General features: G+C 49.9%; 1 protein-coding gene and 1 long non-coding RNA gene across 4 annotated transcripts in view; one reads left to right on the forward strand and one right to left on the reverse strand.

The window, feature by feature from the left end:
• BCOR (BCL6 corepressor) overlaps positions 1 to 15,694 on the reverse strand; it is a 111,617-nt gene that overhangs the window by 53,081 nt on the left and 42,842 nt on the right. The window lies entirely within an intron of this gene.
• On the forward strand, positions 103 to 4,662 carry LOC111731842. Its single transcript, XR_002777346.1, has 2 exons — positions 103 to 3,178; positions 3,933 to 4,662. It is a non-coding gene; the product is annotated as an uncharacterized LOC111731842 (long non-coding RNA).

A 15,694-nucleotide genomic window follows, 5' to 3' on the forward strand; every position in this document is an offset into this window, starting at 1 on the left:
CGGAAACATGGCGCGGCGCAGCGCCCCTCCCCCGCCCGCTCTCCCCGCGCTCCCGCCTCCCGCCTCGCACTTCCTCCCGCCTGCGCGGCTTTTGCAGTTCTAATGCTCTGCTGTCGGCCCGGCACCATTACGCTAGCAGCAGCTCCTCGGCGGCCTTGCGCGTCTCTTTCCTCTTTGTTTTCGGGGTCTATAGAAAACGTTTGCTTTTGTCCCAGGCTCTCGTTAAACCAAACTTGTGGTGGCAACGGAAGGCGGTGCGGGTGGGGAGGGGCCCGGGGATTTTGGCAGCAGCCGACCAGAGCGTGGTGGAAACTTCTCTTGCTGGGTTCTCTGCCACCCCGCCTTCCACCCTCCACCCTCCCTTCACACACAGGCGGCCTGTCGACGCTTCCCCCTTCTCCCCTGAGAGGCCTCAGCGCTCCAAGAAGGTCTGGGTCAGAGTGACAGTGACTAGCGGTTAAGAGCCTGGGGTACGTGCCTGTGAGCCCCGAGTTTTGGGTACTCGGTGACCTGGCTCCTGGTGGCCCTTACTTGCCTCTCTTGGTCATTCGGGTCTTTGTATCGGCAGATAGAGAAGCGAGGGAACAGAAGAAAGTGGTTCATGTGTGCGGTTTTTATATTCAGTGATTTGGAATCTCACCCCTAACTGTACAGACTCCTTTATAAGATCTAGGGAAAGAAAGGGCGACCATGGGCTCCATGGAAAAAGGGTCAGAATCCTGGGCCTGGGAGCTGGACCGTACTCTTAATGGCCGGCTCAGCCACACTCCTGCAGAGTGTAGGACAGGAGGGCCAGGTCCCTCGATCCAGGAGACGCCAAACCTCCCTCCCAGAAGCGGGACCGCAGGCCTCCCCTGACGCGTTCCCCAGCCCAGCGCACACGCGGAGGCTCTCAGCACCGGAGCTTCTCAGGCGGCAATTTTTTAAGCCTGCAATTAAGCGAGGCGTCGCCGTGTCCTCTGCTAGTGTCGATCCTGTCAGTCGCACATGGCCTTGGTGCTCCGGTCCGAGGCCCCGCGATTAGTCACAGGCTCGCTTCGCTCCTTCCCTAATCCGCCTCTGCAGGCAGCCTGGGGACGCGGCCGACTTGGCGGGGCTGGCAGGGAGCCACAGCGCGCGGGGCGGGCCGCCTAGCCAGTACCAGCCCCGCTGCAACCAACCCAACACGGGCCCCGGGGTGCGGGCTTGGGACTCCCTCCCCCTTCACAGTCCCCAGGCTGGGGTGGCGGCGCCCCTCCTCCTCTCGCCCCGCTCCGGGGCCTGTGAGATCTATTTGTGTGGTGTCATTTGCATAAAAATAGGACAAGTGTTTCAGTGCGTTCGAACGCGGGAGGCGAAATCCTTATTGATGTGTCTGTGTGGAGCCCTCGGTTGTCGGAGCGGTTTGATTTAGGGTGTTTGTGTTGCCTTCTGCGAGAAATGAGAGGAAATCCTGCGCAACGCCTTCGGCGGTCCGGGCCGCCAAGAGCAACCCCCTCTGCGCAGAGCGGAACGGTCCACTGCCTGGACCCTGACGCGCCGGGTCCACAGTGAGCAGGTTGAGGGCCAGGCGGACGGCCCATTATGACTCATAAAACAGGGCGGCCTAATCACCAGCTGCCAACCCGTTTACGTGTGGCGCTTCCCAATGCTCTTCGCCCGGCCAGGGCCTCCAGTGGGTTCGTCCCAGACACGGCTAGAGCCGCTCAGCGGGGGCTAATCGAGTGACCGCTCCTTCTCGTGGGCAGTCTGGCTTCCCTTCCTGGGCAACCCGCGCGCTCTCGGCCTTTTTGCCTTGCCAGGAACTCCTCAGCTTGGACAAATAGCTGGGAGGGCGCCGGCCGTGCGGAGCCAGTAAATCAATCATTAACTCCCCAGCGAGACCTGGCCAGGGGAGGGAGCGGCAGCCAGAGGCGAGGCCGTGGGGTGGGCTGCGGGCACCATCCCTAGGTTGGGAGCAGTACATGCGCCAGCGGACAGAGTGCGTGAAGGCTGGTCCCCCAGGGCCTCCCGATCTCCTCCAGAAGATTCCGCCTGACAGGCCTTTCAAGCCTGCACCTCGCCTCGCCTGGCAGGTCGAGTTACTGCGCGGCCCCGGGGCAGGCTTGAACATTAACGAGCCGCCCCGGGCCTCGCGGCCTGCTCTCCCTGGGAGAGCCTGCCGTGCTTGGGCAAGCTCCTTGGGTCCAGTCGGGCTCCATCAGACTCCGACTTGCCAAACCAAATTGATCGCCCCGGTGTCGACCAGTTTCCTTGCGCCTCCCTCCCCACGGAGCCCACCATAGGGCGGCACACAAGGAGTTAAAAGCTCCAGTTCGCCCTGGCTCCTCCGCGGCGCAGAGGAAGTGCTGATCAAAGTGCTTATGGGGAAGGAAACACACGCACACTCGGGCCTGGGTCGAAGAAGGCCGACTGGAGAGACGGCTCGGAACTGCCCGCCTCGACCCGCTTCCCACACTCCCAAGAACGCAGTGGTGGCGGCGGCAGCGCTGGCCCGTGCGATTCTCTTCGCGGAGCTCGGCGCTGCGGGGCTGGGAGGACAGCGGGGAGGGAGAGGGATGAGAGGCGGGAGGCGAGCCCGGGCTGAGCGCCAAGAGGCCCGGAGCCGCAGATTAGTCACCGTTCGGCTTGGCGCTCACGGGTGTGCCCGGGAACCGGGAGGGCAGGCATCGGCCCCGCTTAATCGGGCTCCCGGGACCTGGGCGCCGCGGCGCAGATGCCCCCGCTTCCACCCCCATGAGCGCCCGGCACACCCGGCTGGACTCTCCCAGGCCCGCGCTGCCGAGATTCAGTTGTCAGTTCAAGGGCAGGACAGAAACTCTGCAAGCAGAGTCTCGCGAACAGGAAATTTCTCATTGACAAGGTGCTGCCCCTCCCCCACGCCCGGCTTCAAAACAAAACAAAAAACCCAGCGCCAGCAACCAACGCAGTCAGCCTGGGCCCGCCGCTGCCTCGGCGACCCCCGCGTCTGTGCCCTGGCCCGGGGAGTGGAAAGCTCGCCAAACCCCGGCCCCTGAGCGCCGGCGCAAATAAACAGGCCCGGCGGGTAGGCTTGTCTGAGGCCCTGCTGAGGGCGCCCAGCTGCCACCCCCCGGGACCCGAGCAGGGTCGGACGAGTACGCTGAGCGCAAGAGGCTCCTTGCCCTCTTGGGTGAAGAACCCCGCAGAGCGGCTTTGCAGAGCTGCTGAAGGCCGCCAGGTCAGCGACTCCGTGGGGGAGGGAGCGGGTAAGCGCGGAGGCTGCGCGGCGCGGGCGACTTGGTGAGTCCCGCCGCGGGGAACCAGGAGGGCTGCGAACTCGGCCTGGCAAAGTTCCCGTGGAAACTCCATGTTTAGAAACTCCAGCCGCGTTGCGGGAGGAGTGGGGGAAGAGAACTCCTGGGGCGCCCGAGGTCTGCCCACACCCGCCTGTCACTTCCCCAGAGGGGGTCAGCATCCCCCACCCCCAGCCTAATGAGAAGTCAGGAGGGCGGAGATGGCAGTCCCCGGGCTGCTTCTTTTGTGTATGCCCCTCTTTACTCCACACTCTGAATGAAATTTCTAAACCGTTTTATTTATTGAATTCAGCTAGAGGAGGAAGGCTGCCTTTTTAGGGACTCTAATATTCAGGGTAATTTTGTATTTGACACATGTAAATACTCAGTACTCTCAGGTAAGGTCAAATTATTTATCATCTTAATTTATATTTCAATAGGCCTACAATTTAGAGGCACGAAATGCCTTCTTATGAATCATTATGGTCTATTAGGGGAAGTAATGTATAAACAGCACTATTTGGAAGGGAATCACTTATGTTGACATTTAAATGGCTCTTCAATAGTTAAAAAAAAAAAGACATTCGAGTGCCTTTGATTAAATATACAATTTACAAGACCATCAGCAAAGCCATCAGGAATATAAATTCTTCTTGAGATTTTTATTTATTTCTGATTTTTTTTTTTTTATCCTTCCAGGGCACTCATGTCATTTAATTTCTTTGGGAAAATCTACAAATTTCAGGCAAAATATCCTTCTCCTCTCCCCCAGCTAATGTCCTATCAGGAACCCAGGGAACCACTGGAAATGTAAACGGACTCCACCAGCAGACACTCCAGTGGGAAGTTTGTAGATCTCCACCTCAGCAACAGAATCAACCACTTTCTAACAATATTGCCACTGGATTGTGAAACATCCTAGCTTCCTTGCTGGAGTGGAACCTTTCTGAAACCCTGTGTTCATCTATCCATTCTGATGTTCCCACAGCACCCAGCACAGAGCCTCAACCCATTTTGTCTTTCTCCTACACCTGCTAACATGCCATGTAGAGGCTCTTCTTGGCAGAATTATTGAATCGCCCTGTGTATTCATTCCTTTGGAGCATTCCCCATCTTTAGAATGTCCTTCCTTGACCCCCACATCCCCTTCCCTGGCTCCCTATTTGTCTGCTCCCTTGCACAGCCGTACTTCTTGAAAGAGGTATATACATCTATGCGGCATCTCTATTTCTTACCTCCATTTCTTACTTCCTGTGCACTCTAAAACTCAGCTAGTTTTTAAGTTATTCTAAGATGTTGGGATAATTGTAGTTTGTTACAGCATAAGATTAGGAACAACCTAAATGTCCAGCAATGGCATCGATGACACATGCACAGGATGGAATATTCTGTAGCTATTTAAAAAATAAAGATCTGCTCTGTGAACTGATCTGGAATGACCCCAAAGCTCTATTGTTAAGGAAAGACAGGTGCAGAGGGAACCTCTGCAGGTATGTATAGTACGTTACAATTTGGGTATGTTACAGTTTGTGTAAAAACAAAGTAGGGGGTAATGCAGACATATATTTATTTGTATGTGCATTAAACATTTTCAACACTGCTGGAGATCACCCCACCACCACCACCACTTTCTTTGTACATATGCATGTCCGCCCTTTTACTTTCAGAAATGGGAACACACTGCACAAGCTGTTCTGTACCTCACTATGAAACATATTGCTACTTACAGATAATTTTCTATCAGCACATGGAGATGGGCCTTGTCTATGCCAAGGCTCGTGGAATTCCACTATATAGATACACCATTTATTACACTCTTCAACCCACGCCTCCATTCTCCCTGGCCATTCTGCAGAAGGTGCTCAAGATCACCAGTCACTTCTTGTTGCCAGGAGTGAGGGATGTTTTTTCAGTCCTTCCTTTGGTTTTGGAAGTACTTAATACCCCTGACCACTCACCCTCACTCCCCCCAACTGCTCTTGGCTTCCCAGATGCCATACGCACATGGTTTTCATCCTATCTCTGAGCCTCTTTCTAGGCTCTTCTCTATGATCTACTAGTTGCCTTGGGACTGGATCCTCCCCCCACCCCACAACCTCATCCAGGCCCGTGGATTTAAATACCACCTACTTGTTGATGACTCAATTTTTTTCCAGTTCCAGATCCCCATGTCAAATTGCAGACCTGACATCTCACTCAAAAATGATGGAGTTAGGATTCGAACCCAGGCAGTCCAAGCTCCAGAGTCCATGTTCTTAGCCACCCTGCTTCACTGCCCCCAGAGCATTCCTAAAACCGAATTCCTAAAAGAATTCATCTACAAATATTTGGGGGTACTTACTAAATGCCAGGCCCTAGGGAAACAGTGGTAAACAGGACAAACTGTCCCTTGAAAAGGGACGAGCTCTTCTTTTGAAACCTGCCCTTTGTCCCAACTCTTTTCCCTGTTAGAGAAAAGGTGTCAGCCACTCAAGTGTTTTAAGCAAAATCCTGGGGGTGGGTGGTGGTGGTGTCATTCTTGACCTATCTCCTTTGCCTGGCACCTCATGTTCCTCCATTCCACTAGAGGCTAACTGATTCTACTTACAAATGTTCTATGCAATAAACCTACTCCTTACCATTCTCCCACATCCCCCTGAGGCCAGGCCACCATCTTCTCTTGCCTGGGTTAGCATATAGGATTTTTATTTCAGCTGGTTTCTTATGCTGCCATGCTCACCCCCTCCAACCCATCCTTCACATGGTAGCTAGAAAGGTCTTTTGAAAATATGTCATATGTCACTACTCCACTAATTCCCACTGCACTTAGAACAAAACCTAAACTCCTTAACAAGGCTTACCATCCTTGTCACATCCTGGCTTGCCACTGTCTACCTCACCCTCTCAGGGCCAGCACATAGGCCTGTTGTCAGCTCCTTAATAGGCTCTGAATGTCCCTCCCTCTGCTGTTATCTCTCCAACAAGACTGTACACTCTGTAAGGACAGGGCATGTCATAGCTGTGAACTAAGTTTGCATCAATGTCCAGCAATGAGCATGTATAAACATAACATTCATGGCTGTATCCCATGTTTAACACAGTACCTGGCACATATAGATGCTAAAAAAATACTGATAAACAATAAATGAATGAGTAAATAATACATTTTTGCTAACCGAAACAATATTCTATACCAGTGGTCCCCAACCTTTTTGGCACCAGGGACGGGTGCTCCTATGAGAACCTAATGCCTGATGATCTGAGGTGAAACTGAGGTGGTGATGCTAGTGCTGGGAAGTGGCTGCAGATATAGATGAGGCTTCGCTTGCTCACTGTGCGGCCCACTTCCTAACAGGCCACAGATCGGTACTGGTCCATGGCCCAGGATTTGGGGATCCCTGTTATATACCATGGACAGAGAAGAAACCAAATTCAAGAGAGCAAGACAATTGTGGGTATGTGCTAAAGGAAAAGGGGAGTGCCTAGGTTTGCAGGGAGTGACTCTGTAGTTCTGTTGAGGACTGAAGTAGAAGAAATTAGGAAAGGAAAGCATGAAGCCAGGGGTGCCATTATAATCTGGGGGGATCCAAGGGAGACCCATTAGAGTGTGGGATACGTGTATACAGGGCTTTGTCAGAGGAGCCAAGGTTCTTGGGTGTGCATGTTGGGGGAAGACCTTGGACATCTTATCCTCGCTAAGTACTGCAGAATATCATCCCCAAGAGATGAGACAAGGGACATCTTAGCCAAGAGCAAGATAGAGCTAAAACCAGAACCTGGAGTATTTGCCTATTGCCAACCATTTGCTTCTTACTTGGTGGCAAAAGAGTAAGATTGTCTTTCTTCTTAGGACCCTCAGAAACCAGAAGAGTGGGTTCTGGCCACAGTCGACCTTGGGCGGTTGGAGCTCTCTCAATTCCATGACATCTGACTTCTAACAGTAACTGTCACTACAAAGCATTTAATAGCAGAGTAAATCTTTTTTTTAGAGTAAGTCTTTTTTAATGATGAATAATCCAATCCCTACATGATAATAATAGCTACTGTATATTAAGGGTCTTCACTCTTCTCAGTTACTTTACTAGGTTCATTTTCAAGTTACCTCATGAGCCCCCAAATTGCCCTATAAGTTATTACAATTCACATTTTATAGTTGAGGAAACTGAAGCTCTTACAATTGCCCTCCCAAATGCATATGTAATCTAGCAGAGTTTGGCTACACCGATTCTGACTCCAAACCTGGGCTCTTTCCAACTAAGTATATTGTTTGCCTCCCACACACATGCACTGTTCCCCGAAACCTTAAAATATTTCTGATTTCTGAGATCAGATCCTATAGAGTTTCTCCAATCATGTCCCTCGAGGGTCGTCCTGGCAACTGGCCGACTGCAGTAAATAACACAAAAGGAGTTTGTTTCTTTCTGAGATCAGCAGGTCTCAGCTGATCTGTTGTGTTCACCATAGGAACCTAAGAATTTATCATCTGAATGAAGAGTTGACTTCCTCCCAGGTAAGCTCTGAAAGAGTGTGGGGCCAAGTTCAAGGGAAGGACTTCTTCCCCAAAACAAGTCGATTCTCAAGCTCTGTTTGGAAAGTTCTGCACCTCCACCAACAGTAAATCATATCTCAGCCTTTGGCAAGTTTATAAACCACCTACCCTTTTATACTTCCCAGCAACATTTTCCTCTGCTTTGAGCTTCGACAAAGATTACTCTGCCCTTATCATGGGGAAAGCTAGAACAGGGGAGAGATGATATAGGAACAAGTCACCAACTCACCACACAGCCCTTCTGAAACTGAACAGCTCTAGAGATGTGGGGAGAAAAGGATCACTAGCTTTTTTCAGCTCTTAGCTAGGATTAATAAGGGCTTATTATCCACCAGGCATGGTTCTAAGCACTTTATATGCATTAATAATTTCATTTCATATAGAAAATGACCTTATAATAAAGGTATTCTTACTGTCCTCATTTCACAGATGAGGAAGCTGAGGCTTGGAGGATAATTAACTTGCTTTCTTGTCTGGATAGTCATTGACCAATTCCTAGAGCCCAAACTTTTATCCATATAGTCTTTCAGACTTTCCAGGCTCCTGTGGTCAGCTTCATAACTGCCAATTCCACAGGCTCATCCTAATTAGGTGCTTTATTCGGATCTGAAGAAAATGGCTTTCACTGCATCCTGGAATGCAAGCTATGTCTCCTGAGGACATGACAGCATTGAATTTGTCCCGCAGATCTCAGGTGGTTTTGCGATGCCTCTTATCTTAGGTAGCTTTCCAAGATGTGGCCTGTTCTGGGCAAATAGAAGCTCTGGTATGATCCCCATGACAGAGTGTGGACATCCCTGTCCTGCTCTCTTTGACAAAGCATACTGGTCAGTCGGTGGACACCCTCACCCGTTCAATGCCACTGGCTGCGCCGGGACCTTGCTGACCTGCTTGCTGGCACAGGGAGTACAGAGGAGGGAAGATCAATCTCCAAGATAATTTAGGTTCTGTCTTTCCTTGAACCAGCCTCTGTCCTCTGCTCTAGGCCTGACGACTATGATTAATGCACAGCCAAGTATTTCCTCTCTTCAGCTTCTTCCTTGCTCTGGGGTTTATTTTACAGTCATTGCCAGAGTTTCTCCTCAGAAGAGAGTAAATACTCAGACTGGAGCACAGTCCTTGATGTTACTCGGAAAGCATCGCAGGCAGCAGGTGGTACTAGGCCATTCCTATAGTAGATGATGTGACTGTTTAGGGTTCCATGCTAACCTACCACCTCCATCAATGGAGGCCTAGTCTTTTAATTATTCAGAAAATACCAAAAATAAGGATTTCACGGAAGGCAATTAATAGGATCACACAATCTATTCCTTGTTTGTAATTATATATTATTATTTTTCTTCCTATTTTGTTCCAATAATGATTTAAGGCTGCTTCCAATGATGCACAAAATTCAGCAAAGAGAAATGGAAGAAGTGGGACATGAATTATAATGTCATGCTTGTTCACAACATCTTTGCCCCAGTCCACATAATAGAATTGAATTCATAATGCCTCTCAAAAAAATGAGGTAATTCAGTTCTTTTGGTGGCAACACTAGGCTCTTTGTAAAGTGAGGGGGTGGTACACAGTAATGGAAAGAACCCTAGAGGGGACAAGTGATCTGGATTCTAATGTAGGCTCCTTCAGTGTGTGACCTTGGGCAAGTCACTCACCCTCTCTAGACTTTGGATTCTGAAATTCTTAAATGTTTCTGCCAATCTCTGAGGCCCCCTTCTCCCTCCCTCTCACTCCTGCCATCACACAGGCAGAAGCCAGCACTGCCCATCTGACATGAGGCCCCTAGGAATTGCTGTTAGAGAAATGGGCTCCCAGGAATTGCAGGCTCTCTCCCTCCCTCCTTTGCGGCCCCTCACCCAGAGAGAGAGAGAGAGAGAGAGAGAGAGAGAGAGAGAGAGAGAGAGAGAGAGAGAGAGAAATCTTCCCAGACACTGGGACGATGGAACCCGAATTGCCTCTTCTCCCAAGGCAAGGATCCCCACACACACACTTCCAATCTTCCAGGAGAGCAAGTGGGTAGCCTTTTGGAGTCAGGGAGTCATGCCTCTCCAGACCTTTTTTTTTTCTCCTTCCTTCAGTTGTAAGCTACTTTCTTTCCTCCTCTTGCAGTTCAAGACACTTACAACCTGACCCAACTCTCTTGATCCAGTCTCATCTCCCCTTCTTCTCATCTCATAACCACATCTTCCACTTGTTTATCCCTCGTGGCACCCAACACAAAGCTTAGCATATCATTTGCTTCAAACGTCCATGTTGTCCACCCCGTATGTCAAAGGCTCCATTGGTCCTCTACTGTCTTCTACTAGGGCTTCTCCAAGTTCTTCTTGAAAGATTCCTCTGGTCAGAGGGGCTCTAGAGGCTTAGCCCTCATCATTTGCCTCGAGTGGGAGGCTGCTGGGAAGATGGGTTTTTAAATGCAAGCACATGCAACAACATGGACACACCCCACAAATGAAATTACGCAAAGGAAGGATGTCTCAAAAATATGCACAAGAGGAGCTTACTGGCTGGTGAACACATGGAGAGTTGGGGAGAATGGCAGTCGTGGGGATGACATGGAAGCTCTCCTCACCCTTTACCCACACCTTGCCCTAAGCACCTCTTCCATCTGGCTATTCCTGAGTTATATCCTTTTATAATAAACTGGTGATCTAGTAAGTGAAAAAAAATGCACAAGAAGATTCCATTTAAATTGAGTTTTAAAGTGGCCAAAGCCAATGTGAGGTGTCACAAATCAGCACAGGGGCTGCTTTGGAGAAAGGGGGACTACAGGGTGGGGCATACTCCTTGGGAGGGGGCACACCAGGGAATTCTGGGGGACTGGAAATACTCTGCATCTTGATCTGGATGCTGGCTGCATGGGTACGCTCAGCTTGTAAAAATTCATCAAGCTGTACATTGAGGATTTACACACTTTTCTGCGTGCTGCACTTCAATAAAATGTTAACAAAATAAAAAATACAATAAATTAAAAAATACATAAACACACTGGGGAAGAATAAGGCTTATCATTGCATGCACGCTCTGGTCAGGAGTTCTGGCTGCAGGAGAGCAGGGATGCTCTTGGTGGAGGATGGCTGTGAAGGGAGGGCAGTGAGGTTGTTTTAGGGACAGCCAGGAAGCACAGGTTAAAATCATGTGAATAGAAGCAAACATTCTGCTCCATAATAGAGGCAAGTTGTTGAGAGTGATGCCCCAGGTAGAGGTGCCATGCTCGGGCTGAGGTTTCACAGTGCAGCTTCACAGTAGCACTGTCCTTGGCCCCGGACTCCAGAGTGAAAGCAGAAAGTAGGCAGCATTAGTGAATGGCCAGAGCCCCCTATCCTTACTTTTCTCCTAACTTCTGTCCTATGCAGGGACTTCCTTCCACTCCAGCCAAGATGGACTTTTCACTATCCCCTAAATAGGTGCATCCTTTCCCAACTGTTGCATGTGCATGGTCTTCCCTCCAGACACCCCTTCTCCCCTCCTTCCCCTAACCCTGCTTCTTTCCCCTGGTCCCTGCCAACCACCTGATCATAATAAGCAATTATACATAAATTGCCATTCAAGAACCTGGGGGTCACTTTGACCTCTCTGACTGCCTCACCCCTCTGACCTGACCCATTCCCAAATCCTGTTTTATTTCCTCTCCACAGCTCCAGGAATCATGCATTCCCTCTGCTCCAGCACCTGCCTAGCATGACCTCTCCCCTAAGCTATGGCCATGACCTCCTAACTGTTCCCCCTCATCCGCTCCTGCCCCTCTGCAGTTCATTTCCTGCAGAGCAGCTAACAGCAGCAAAGACTAATTGCTACTGGGTGCCAGGCACCCTTCTAGGCCCTCAGCACACCCTAGGGAACAGAATGGTGCCTGCTCCCAAGGTGCTTATATTCCAGCAGTAGAGAAACAGATGATAAACAATAAAAGTAACAGGTCATAAAGTTACTTCAGATGGTAGACAGTGATACGTGCCATGGAAAGAAAAACAGAAGCAAGCAAGGGGCATCAGGGGGCAGGGGATAGGAAGTTTGCAGGATTCAGGTTGCAGGATTCAGGGATAATAAGGGGAGACCTCTTTGAAAAGGTGAGATGTGAGCCAAAAGGATTTCTGGAAGAAGAGAGTGGCAAGCAGAGGCATAGCCAGTGCCCAGGCTCTTTGCGGGGAGAGTACCTGCTGTGAGTAAGGAACAACCAGGATTCCAGGGTGTAAAAGAGGAGGATGCATCAGCGAGGTCATAGAGGACAGTTCCTACAGCCAGAGCAACGGTGCTAGCAACGGTGCTCCCACAGCTGTCTCTATCAAGATAGCTGAGATGAAAATTCTCAGCCAGCTCAGCAGGCCCTACCCTTTGCATCTTTGCTCTTGGATTTTGTTTCCAGCCCCTTCCCACATTGGGGCCTTGCCAGGAGCAGGCCTAGCTCCATTTCCCCTCTACCCTCTTTGCCTAGTCATTCAGAGCTCTCTCTATTCAAACAGCATTTCCTCCAAGACACATTTTCCAAACCAGGTTAGTCCCCTAGCTTCACCCTCTCAAACCACCCTGCTGTCACCCTATACCATAGGCTTCACTAGTTCACAGCAATCTATCATTAAGTCTATAATTAGTTCATTTGGTTCATCGCATCTGTGACAGGTGTTTACTCTGTGCCAAGCACTGTCCTGGATGCCAGGGCACCATGGAGAACAGGACCGACAAGGTCTCTATCATATGGGAGACAGGCCATAAACAAAAAGCAAATAAAGATGACAACGTCAGAAGATGCTAGGCACTACAAAGATGAAATGGCGGTGTGGCTGCAAAGGGCTGTGAGAGGCACCTTTAGCCACAATGGCCAGGGAAGTCTTGTTCAGGGGATGAATTCTGAACTGAGAAGGAGCCAGGAGCCAGCTATATAAGTATGAAGGAAAGTGTGCTCCAGACAGCTGAGGAGCAAGGGCACAGGCCCTGAAGTTGGACTGACAAACTATTTGAGGAGGAGAGGATGGCCTATATGGCTGGAGCTGAATGGGCTATCTGTACAGCTAGAATGACAGTCCCACAAGACCCAAGGCCCCTTGTGTTTTCTTTGCATCTGCATCCACTGTGCTGGCTCACAGTTAACATTCATTTCATCTGTTGAATGAAGAAGTGGATATTTCAGTTCTGCCCCTCCTTCAATCTCTCTTTCTCCATGAACTCTTCTCAGCCCCCTCTAGACCTCTAAGAACACTCCCTCCCCTAAACCAAAACCTCAGAACCTTCACCTGAGATCCTTGAATGGTCTGCTTGGGGCTAGGCCAACCCTTGAAATGATGTGACAATGGTGGCTAAGTGCCTGTATCCATGTTTTGGGGCTGCATGCATCAGAGTCCCAAAGGGTCTGAGACATGACCCTCAAAAATGTTTATGAAATAGTGATCCAAACCCCTCACTTTAAAGATGCAGAAACCGAGGTCTGGAAAGGAGGGACTGCATATCCCTGGCTGCCAGTCAGGCTGCCAGCTGCTAGGCCACGATATCCACCTGATCGGGCTGTGAGAAGCCAGCGTGGGCCTGTCATTGGCATTTGCAGTCCCACAGCTTCATGTGAGGTGATGTGCCTTTGGCCCCTTCTGTATGGCTGTCCTTCCTTTTATCTGTAAAGTACAGTAAGTCTCTCATGGCAGGGATGTCCTCCCTCCTCAGATTATATATTCTTTGAGGGTGGGATGCACTCGTTGCGTTTTTTAAATGTTACTTTACCTGATTCTTTACTTCCATGTCTACACACTTCCAACTGAGGGAGTCCATGAGCACCAGCTGCACAGTAAGCTCCTTCCTCCCATGCCCAAAGGACCACGGAAGCCACCACGTGAGGCGTTAACTGCCTTGTGGTCAGGCCTGTGGCTGGATATTCTTAGCAGCCTTTGGCCACCTGTCCTGAGAATTTCAACTCCCCTGTCACCAGGGCTTAGATTCCTCACCACCAGGGCAGAAATGTTCTCTCTTTCCAAGCAGGCAACTCAGAGTACAAAGTGAAGCAGAGTGTGCTCATTTAAAAGGCCCACAGCCCAGCATCACACTTAGCCCGTTGCTGCCTACTGCTGCCCTGGGCCTGGCTGGCCAGCCAGACTGTCTGGAAAACACGGTCTGGCTTAGCAGAACTGCTCTGCATGGCAAGAGCTTTTGGCCACAGCATGGCAGTTAGTATGTCTGATCTCTTTCCTAGGGCCTGGGGCAACTTTAGGGCCTGGGAGTCTGGGACATTTGCTAATCTTCCTTTATACAGGTTTCAAGATGTCCACTGTGGGTCAAACAGTGACTTTAAAAAACATGAGTCATTGGGATGAGAAATCTTCACTTTGGCCCTTTCCTGAAATCAATACTTGGGTGAGTCCCCCTTCTGAATGAATCTATTTCTCCCACTCTCAAGGAGTATCATATTTGGCCTGCCACTATACTATGTGTGCAGTGGTGGTGGGGGATGGGGACTGAGAGGGTCTCAGGGAGAGTGGAGATAGCTGTGTAGAGTCAGTAGGGGGGCTGCAGTCAGTTAAGTATGTTTTAGGGAGGTTTCTGCATATTCTACATCAGTTCATAATGGTGTTCAGAGATAGATATAGTCAGACTGCCCTGCAGAGCTCTGGTAATGGGTGTTGGCTTTATTGGCCTATTCTATTGAGTTGCTACCCCAGCCACATCCCTGAGTTGCACTGTGCACCCATCAGAGCTGCCAATAGTATGGCACTTGACCTCTCCCAACTCCATATCATTTCTTCTTGTTTTCTCTCCAACTTTCTCATTTCTCCTGAGGTAGCTGTACCTATATCTGTGTCTTTCTTTCCTTCACTTCTCTGGCTCTGGAAGTGCAGGGCTGAGGCAGGCAATTGCCAGCTGGTGTGTGTGTGTGTGTGTGTGTGTGTGTGTGTGTGTGTGTGTGTGTGTGTGTGTTAGGGGGCTCAGGGAAACAGAAATGCTTCCTCTCTCCCAGCACTACTATTCCACCAATCCACAGAAGATAAAAGTCAAGTTCAATGTCAAAACCCGGTGTCTTTAAGGGTGCCACGTAGTGAGGAAGGGCAGCTGTGGAATGAACTTGGAGTGGGAGGAATAAGCACCAGAGAAGCTGTGCTAGGAGAACCCTGCCGAATCGCCACTGAGTTCTTTGTGGGTTTGGGATTCAAGATCTCAGGGGAATTATTGAGCTAGGGGCTTAAGGGGACCATGAATACTCTGAAATCAATTCTATTCTACAAATGCTTATTAAACGCTTATTATACATAGCACCCTATGTATAAATCAGGTGCTATGGGAATGAGTATGTGTGCTCCCAAGGGAGACTGACTAGGAAAAGACACTCTAGCATCTTGGGGGCAGTGCCATGTCAGACAGAAGATGGAGAGTTTTGGGTTGGGGTGGAGGAGTAGGGGTGATGAGGCAGGTGGGGCTAGTCTGGCTTGTCTTATTCTGAGAGGCTGCCCCACAATCCACTGAAGGTCAGCTGAGCAAGTAGGAAGATTGGTGGCAAAGGCAAGTAAGATCCCTGCAGCCTGCTGTGCACCTGGTGGTGATGTGTTAGGGGCAGCTGCCCTGGGGAGGGTGCATGTTTGCTGGAGAGGGTGGGTCTGGAGGGTTGAGGATAGATTGGAGTTTTTTCTTACTAACCCTACAATGGGCTGGTAATAAAATAGCAGAAATAATAACACTGGCAGATGGCACATTTGAGAACTTACTATGGTTGGGCATTGCATAATCTCCCATAGTAGATTAAACATGGCCAAAACTTCCTTGCAGCTCCTCCCACCAAGGGGGTGTGTTATAAGCTGAACTGTGTCTCCCCAAATCCATATGTTGAAGTCCTAACCCCTAGGCTGAAGTCCTACCTCATACTGTAACTCATTTAGAGATAGGGTGTTTAAAGAAGTAATTAAGTTAAAATGGAGTCATTATGGTGGCCCCTAATCTAATACATCTGGTGTCCTTGTAAGAG

This window comes from Pteropus vampyrus, unplaced genomic scaffold, assembly GCF_000151845.1.
Source record: "Pteropus vampyrus isolate Shadow unplaced genomic scaffold, Pvam_2.0 Scaffold404, whole genome shotgun sequence".
NCBI lineage: Eukaryota > Metazoa > Chordata > Mammalia > Chiroptera > Pteropodidae > Pteropus > Pteropus vampyrus.